The sequence below is a fragment of the Podarcis raffonei genome, chromosome 15 (assembly GCF_027172205.1).
Source record: "Podarcis raffonei isolate rPodRaf1 chromosome 15, rPodRaf1.pri, whole genome shotgun sequence".
Classification (NCBI taxonomy): Eukaryota; Metazoa; Chordata; class Lepidosauria; order Squamata; family Lacertidae; genus Podarcis; species Podarcis raffonei.
Genome location: NC_070616.1, coordinates 38,337,654 through 38,344,959, shown reverse-complemented (window position 1 = coordinate 38,344,959; position 7,306 = coordinate 38,337,654).

Genomic DNA, 7,306 nt, shown 5'->3' with positions numbered 1-7,306 from the left:
TGGTGGTTTCAAAGTTCAAACAGCAAGCACTGGACAGGTTCTTACTACAGTGTTAGACTTCAGACTGCGGATGGAGGCTCACTACATGCAACCTTTTTCTACATCCCCCATTCCTCCAAAATTCCCTGCCACCCAGAAAACTGGACAACAGGGCAGAAACTTTCTAGCTTATGGCCCATACTCCTGAGCAGGCCTTTTGCTCTTAAGGCAGCATCTTTCAGTTTCAAGGGAGACAGGTAACAGAAGCAGCTAACTGCCCACTGAATCTAGTCCTCTGCTTTCTTTTCCATTCCTTCCCATCAAAGGGGGGGGGGGCTTCTAGAGATTAGAGGATTCATTGAACCCCCACATTTTATTCAGTTCCAGTATCAATACATAGCTGTAATAAAAACAATACCATTTATTTTCCTGCAGTTTTCATAAACCAGAGAGTGTATAACAATGTTTTTAAAGGTACCTAGATAGATAGACTGTCTCGACAAATATACAACCACTTTAGTAAAATAACGACAAGCAGAAGAGCCTATTTAGAGCAAAGCCTAACTGTAACTCAAATTGTTGTTTGGGGTTATATCCAGTGCTAGCCCAACACAGAGTCTGCCTGTTGAAATTATGGAACCCAAGGCAGCCTTGTTCATTAGCTTCAGTGGGTCTACTCTCAATAGGACTGGCATTAGATACAACTCTGTGTCTTTACTGAATTGGGAATTCTGTACTGCTTAATATTTGGATGTTTAAATAGATCGTTTTGCTTTTTTACTTTTTTAAAAAAACATAGAATATGGTAAGTTATGTAGTAAACGACCTTATAATGAATCAGACCCCATTTACCTCAGTACTATTTACAGCTGTTTGAAAGCATGTCAAAGTGCAAGTAGATAAATAGGTACCTCTCCAGCAGGAAGGTAAACGGCGTTTCCGTGCGCTGCTCTGGTTTGCCAGAAGCGGCTTAGTCATGCTGTGCGATGGCTTCCTTGGCCAGTAAAGCGAGATGAGCGCCGCAACCCCAGAGTCGTCCACGACTGGACCTAATGGTCAGGGGTACCTTTACCTTTACCTATTTACACTGACTGGCAACTGGAGATGTTGAGGATTCAACCTGAGATCACCTATATGCAAAACAGATGTTCCCCTACTGACCTACGGCCCTTCCCTTTTTTAAGAAAAGCCATACACCATTATGGTATCAAGATGTGAAGATATGGTTTCTAGGGTGTAGGCAGGATAAAGCTTGGATTTTTAAATTTTATTTTCAAAGATACCTCACCCCACCCTGGGGAAGTGACTCTTCCCTACAGCTTGGTCTCATAATCTTACTAGGAATATTCAGTCACTAGCAGGCAATCATCCAATAACAAATGTATTGCCTCTAAAAGCAGCTTTCGTCTTCAAATCGCTTCATTTTCATTAATTCATTCATACATCAAGCCTCCCTTTGAAGTTACTGATAACTACCATTGTTTCTGGGTCTAGAACATTGCAGGAACCTTTTGAAGTACCAATTCATTATAAAGACTAAGTTACTGAGGTGCATTGAATTGATTATCGCTGGCTGAGGGTAAAATGGGACAATGGCATTAAATGCATCCAAGAGTCCTCTATCTTTTCTTTTTTAAATCGACAATAGCTTCTGTGGGAGGCTCAGAGAGTGGTGACAAGGGAGAGGGCCATGCCCTCCTCACTTTCTTTGAAGTCCTTTTGGCACCAGATAAAAACTTACCTTTCCGCCCAGGCTTTTGCTCGACTGAGATGCTGCTGTTTTGCTATATACCTTGGGTTAAGAACTTAATTCGCTCTGGAGGTCCGTTCTTAACCTGAAATTGTTCTTAACCTGAGGTACCACTTTAGCTAATGGGGCCTCCCACTGCCACCGTGCAATTTCTGTTCTCATCCTGAAGTAAAGTTCTTAACCCGAGGTACTATTTCTGGGTTAGCAGAGTCTGTAACCTGAAGTGTCTGTAACCTGAGGTACCACTGTAGTGCTGCTCAAACTTCCTGTGGCTGTTTTGGGGTTGTTTTTGTTTATTTATTTGTGTTTTTAACAGCATTGTAAGTTGCTTGGAGACCTTTGGGTCACAAGTGACTAACAAGTCTTAATAATAATAATAATAATAATAATAATAGCTGTGATGGCCCCAGTCCAAATAGGCACTGTACTGAAAGGAGGGGGAGCAGATAGTAGCAATGCTTTAGAGGAAAATAGCAGCTTGGGTAGGGAATTGTCAGCAGGTTAATGGTCTGAGGAGAGGATTAATTCCCTGTGCACAATAATTCAAGGCTGTATTCAATGCTAGTTCTACTCAGATTAGACCTATTGAAATCAATTGGCAAAAGTAACTTAAATCTATTGAGTTCAGTGGGTCTGTTTTGAGCAGGGTTAACATTGGATACAACCCTAAGTGTCTTCTGAAGTTTTCACTAGCGCTTCAGATGCTCCTTCTTTTAGTCTTTTATGCATTAGTGGGAAGATGGTATCAGAGACAATTACTCTTCAGCAAGAGGAACTGATTCCCATCATGCCAAACACCTCCTGATCCACCCAACGCCTGCTCTGCAGCTCACTGGGTGAGAAATAGGAGCCAAAGTGCTCAGTTCCAGGCACATAGAGCATCATTTGGAGTTGAATTAAGTTCCTTGTAGCCAGAGATCTGTCCATGGTCCTGCAAACCTTGTACCTGATGCTCCATCTCCTGTTGAACTTCAGACCCATATTGGTTGACTACATCTTCTGCCTTCTCTTTGACATAGATCTAGGGCAGTCAACCTTTGACCCTCCAGATGTTGTTGGACTTTTAACTCTCATTGGCTCCGGTCATTGTGGCTCATGGTTAGGAATGATGGTTATGCTGGCTGGGGCTGATGGGAGTTTGAATCAAGCAACATCTGGAGTGCCACAGATTCCCCCTTCTAAATATAAATATTTCCAAAGAAGAAAATCCAGAAAGTTATTAGAATTCCACTTGTCACTGTTAATAAGTTTTCCACTACTGGCATATTGCTAGTATTAATTAAAACCTAGTGATTATGCACACTCCTATAATCAAGATGTTTTAAATGTTCAACAACAGAAAGAAGTTAGCATGAGAGGTAGCACCACCAGTTTCCTCTTGCCTAACCACCACATGTGAGCACATTTGGTCATGGAAAACTCTTCCATGCTCCAGAGTAGTTAAAGCTGTTGTCAGTAGCTATTGTGGTGCTTGATCACATTACACAACATCTCCAGAGAGCATCCCAGAGGCAATGGGACTGAGATTTAAGAAACAGAAATAGCAACAACACAAATATTGACTGGAAATATTTGGTGGGTGTTGTTTTTTTGGTGGGGGTTGGTTGGTCTTGGGTCAACTCAGGCAAATTACTACATGCTGGTCTAGGGGTGAAGTGGTGAAATCTTCACACATTTTTGCCAGGAAAAGGAAGGAAATTGTTGAACCACTTGGTGGCAGTAAACATATATCCCAGGAAAGTTTAGATCTAGGAATACAGAAAGTGCAAGGGGTGAGAGCAGGAGCAGGTTGTATATTTAGAGTTGAAGCATGGCTGAATGGAAAAAGAGAAAGTGCTGTATCTTCTCAGTAGCTCATTATAGAATACCCTGCCCCCTTCCTCACTGTTTTTCACCAATCATGGCATGCCTTTTTAATCTGAATGGCTTTTATTTTATGAGAAAGCAATGTTTTTAACAATTTTTTTTAAATAAAAAAGCTCTTCTTTATAATTGTTTTATAAAAGTGCAATGTTTTGTGGTGTGAGCTGCCCAGAGTGGTGTATAAGTATTGCATCCCATACTAGTTACGCTCAAAGTAGACCCGACGAAATTAATAGACATGGCCAACTTCTAATTCATTAGATTTCAATGGCTCTACTCTGAGTAAAAGTTAGTTTGATACAACCCTAAATGCATTTCACAAAGGCGTTATTATTATTTTTAATTTCCTTTAGTAAAAAATAATCCATAAATAACAATACCTCTGCTCCTGTTTCAAAGGAAGAAGAAGAAGAAGAATTGAGAGTGTGAAGGAGGGTCTGCAAACTGTCTTTGAGATATTCTGGGACCCACAGAGCCCCCTCTAATAGTGCTGATCTGTGTACCATTTGAGCTTGAATCTTCCTGTCTCATAAAGAGGCTTGTGTGTCCCCCCAGAAAAAAGCACTGCTTATAGTATTGTTTTCCTTCTCCATCCTGAGTTTGCCTGGTATCACCTCTGTATGGTTCATGGCTGAAGTGCAGATAGGCCGTTACTCTGTTCTCACAGTGGCCAACCAGGTGCCTGGGAAAGTCTGCAAGCAGGACTTGAACGCAATAGCACTCTTCTCTCTCTCTCTTTTTTATAAGATATTTATTGAAACTTTCCACTTTAATACATTAAAAAATCAAAAAACAAAAAAAGTTAAAAACACATAAAGTTTACAATCCTTATTTTTCTATAACATATTTCCCTGACCTCCCCTTCTTATATTCCAATTCAAATTGTTAATTCAACAAGTTCTTATCCCCAATTTTTGACCTTTTTCTATTTAATTCATTTTTTAAAAAGCCAATTTTACCTTATAAACATCAATATTTATATATCAATACTCATTCTTAAAACCTCTTTCTAAAGTCGACCCAAATTCCCTTCCACGACTTCCCCAATTTTCATACGAATAGCAAAACAGAGTAAAAGCAAAAACAGATTGTAATTATGCACCCTTTGGATCCCCAAGCTCCACCCCCCCTTTCCCGGTTTCAATCCCCAACAAATGTCCATCAGTCTTAATCTACTATCAGCCTGGAGATCTCACGTCCGAGGCTCTTAATTCTCTCTCAATTCCTCTCTGCCGGTTTTTTTGATAGTCCCTAATATTAAACACCAGATCTCGGAGAAGCTCTAGCCGAATGGGATCCATGTTTCTTCCAGCCAGACCTCCATACTTAAAAGTGGAGCCCAAATCTTGTTTCTTACTCCTTTCAAGTCCAAATGTCCCCAAAGCTCCAACTTCCACCTTAATCAGATTTGTAATCCTTGGATCTTCAGACCTCCACCTAAGGAGATCTCTCCGTTCTTCAATCTCCAATTCAAAGCAGATTTTCAACATCAAGTTCTTATTTTCCTTTGTAGCCAACATGTCAGGCCTCTGGCTCTCCTTTGTCATCTGCAGCATTACAGCTCCTCCTTCCTTTTCCTCAGGAACAACATATATCTCTTTCTCCACACTCTCAAAGTTCTCAAGTTTCTCTTCTTGTCCAGCTGCATGGACTTCCTGAGTCAAGTCCTTATCAAATTCAATGAGTTTATTTACTGTTAAATCCAGAGTTGCAATATTTGTAGCCAAAACATCAATTTGGCCTTGTAACTTTCCCAAGAAAACAAAAACTCTGTACAATTAGCATGTATTTTCCCTCCTTCAGCCATTCTTGTAATGTCCCAAAACCCCCTCTAGAGGGATTTTGGTTACTTAAAATTCCTTCCAGTTCAAATCCAAAAGTCAAGTTAGTTTATATCAATTATTCCTTGTTTTCAACAAATTATAACCAAATTGTAACAAATATAACCAGCAGAGACAACAGAAACAAAGTTCTCTTTTTCAGTCTTGACAGCTAATTTGACAGCTGTCAAACTCTTCAATACCTCTTCAACAGGCTCTCTCGCGGATCACTCCCGGGTCCGGGGGGGCGGCACTTCAGCTCCCAAAATGAGCTCTTATCCTCCAGTAAAATTACTTATACTGCCAAATCGTGAAATTAATGTCTTTTGCCCAATAAACAAGAAAAAATTCTCTCGACCTTAGTTAGCTGATCCTTGCTTTAGATTATTTACAAGACGGGGAGACGGACTTCCTGTTTGCGCCTTCCCCGATCGTGCATAATTCAAAAAAAAATTTTCTTTATAAATCCAATTTCCGTACTACTCACGGGTTGTTGCTTTTAAAGTCCAATTGTTCACAAGAAGAAGTCAGCGCTCTCCGACCATGGCATGCGGCTTCACTCCGCAGGAGAAGCAGTCGACTCTCAGCACCGCGCCACTCACCCCGTTCCCCGTTCCGAAGCCTTTAAAAAGGCTCCTTCGCGGGTCGGGGGGCGCAAATGGTGCCCGCCGAGTCACCAAGTTCACAGGCTTCACCGCCTGTGATTTCTGAGGGTCCCCGCGTCGCCGCCACGGCAAGACCCAACTCCTGCGGAGCCAATTCCCTCCGGAGCTCGGAGGGAATCCGCCATTAGCCGATGGCGCTAACCCGGAAGTCTCCAATAGCACTCTTCTCTCCTCTGGTTTCCAGAAACTGTTATTCAGATGCATACACTACTGCCTCTGAAAAATGCCGGAACTCCTGCTTTTTATTTGTTTAGAAAAGATTATGAGGCCATGCAATACAGTGTAGAAATGTAAATCATCTGCCTCTCTCTTGACTGAGCAACACTCGTGTATCAGTAATTGCTCCTTGCCATAATTCCTGTTACCTGTGAGTCAGAGTTAAGCAGTCAGGCGTCTTCCAATTTTTCACTGTGACCTGTCAAGCTGCCGATATCCTAAAGCTTATTAAGTATTTGGGTTTACTGTAGCAATCTCATTCTTTTCAGCTCACATTCTTTTCAGCTAAGGCAGCTGAAAGGTATTGTCTGTCAGGTTTAGGTGGTTACATTAATGTCATGAAATACTGAAATTAATTTATATATTGTATTGTTTATGTATTGTATTGTTTTTTCTTCTTTGTTTTTTCTCTTCTGTCTTTTTTCCTTTTAAAAGCAATAAATATTTTTTTTTAAAAAAATAAATAAATCATGAAATACTGTGTGCCACTGGCTTATAAGTCCACCAAATTCACAAATCTCTCTGATTACATCCTCTCCAGCACATTACATTATGAGTATGCATGACTTGTCCCAGCTTTACCAGATTATGTATCATCTTTTCAGATATGTGCACTTAGGCTTGTGCCCAATGTAGTGATAAGTAAGCATCCCAACAGTGCAACGATTTCTGCTTGTGCAACAGAACTTTCCCCTCTCTCCTTGTGCACCCCACACCCTCCCCAAATCTGCTCCGGTGGATTCAGCGGGGAACCCAGGCTAGATCTGGAGGTAGCACAGGGATGGGCATGGGGAAGGGAGAGGAAGGCCTCTTGTGCAAGTGGAAATCTTTGCACTGATGGGATGCTTAAAATGCTACACCAGATACAAGCCTAAATGTGTGAGGGTCTGAAGTTCCATTGGGGTCATAGCTGTCCTCATCCACGTTTCAAGCACTTGCTTGTTCAGACAAACGTCCAAACAGGGTTTAGCGATGTTCTTACACTCAATTCATCCATGGGCCATGGATGAATT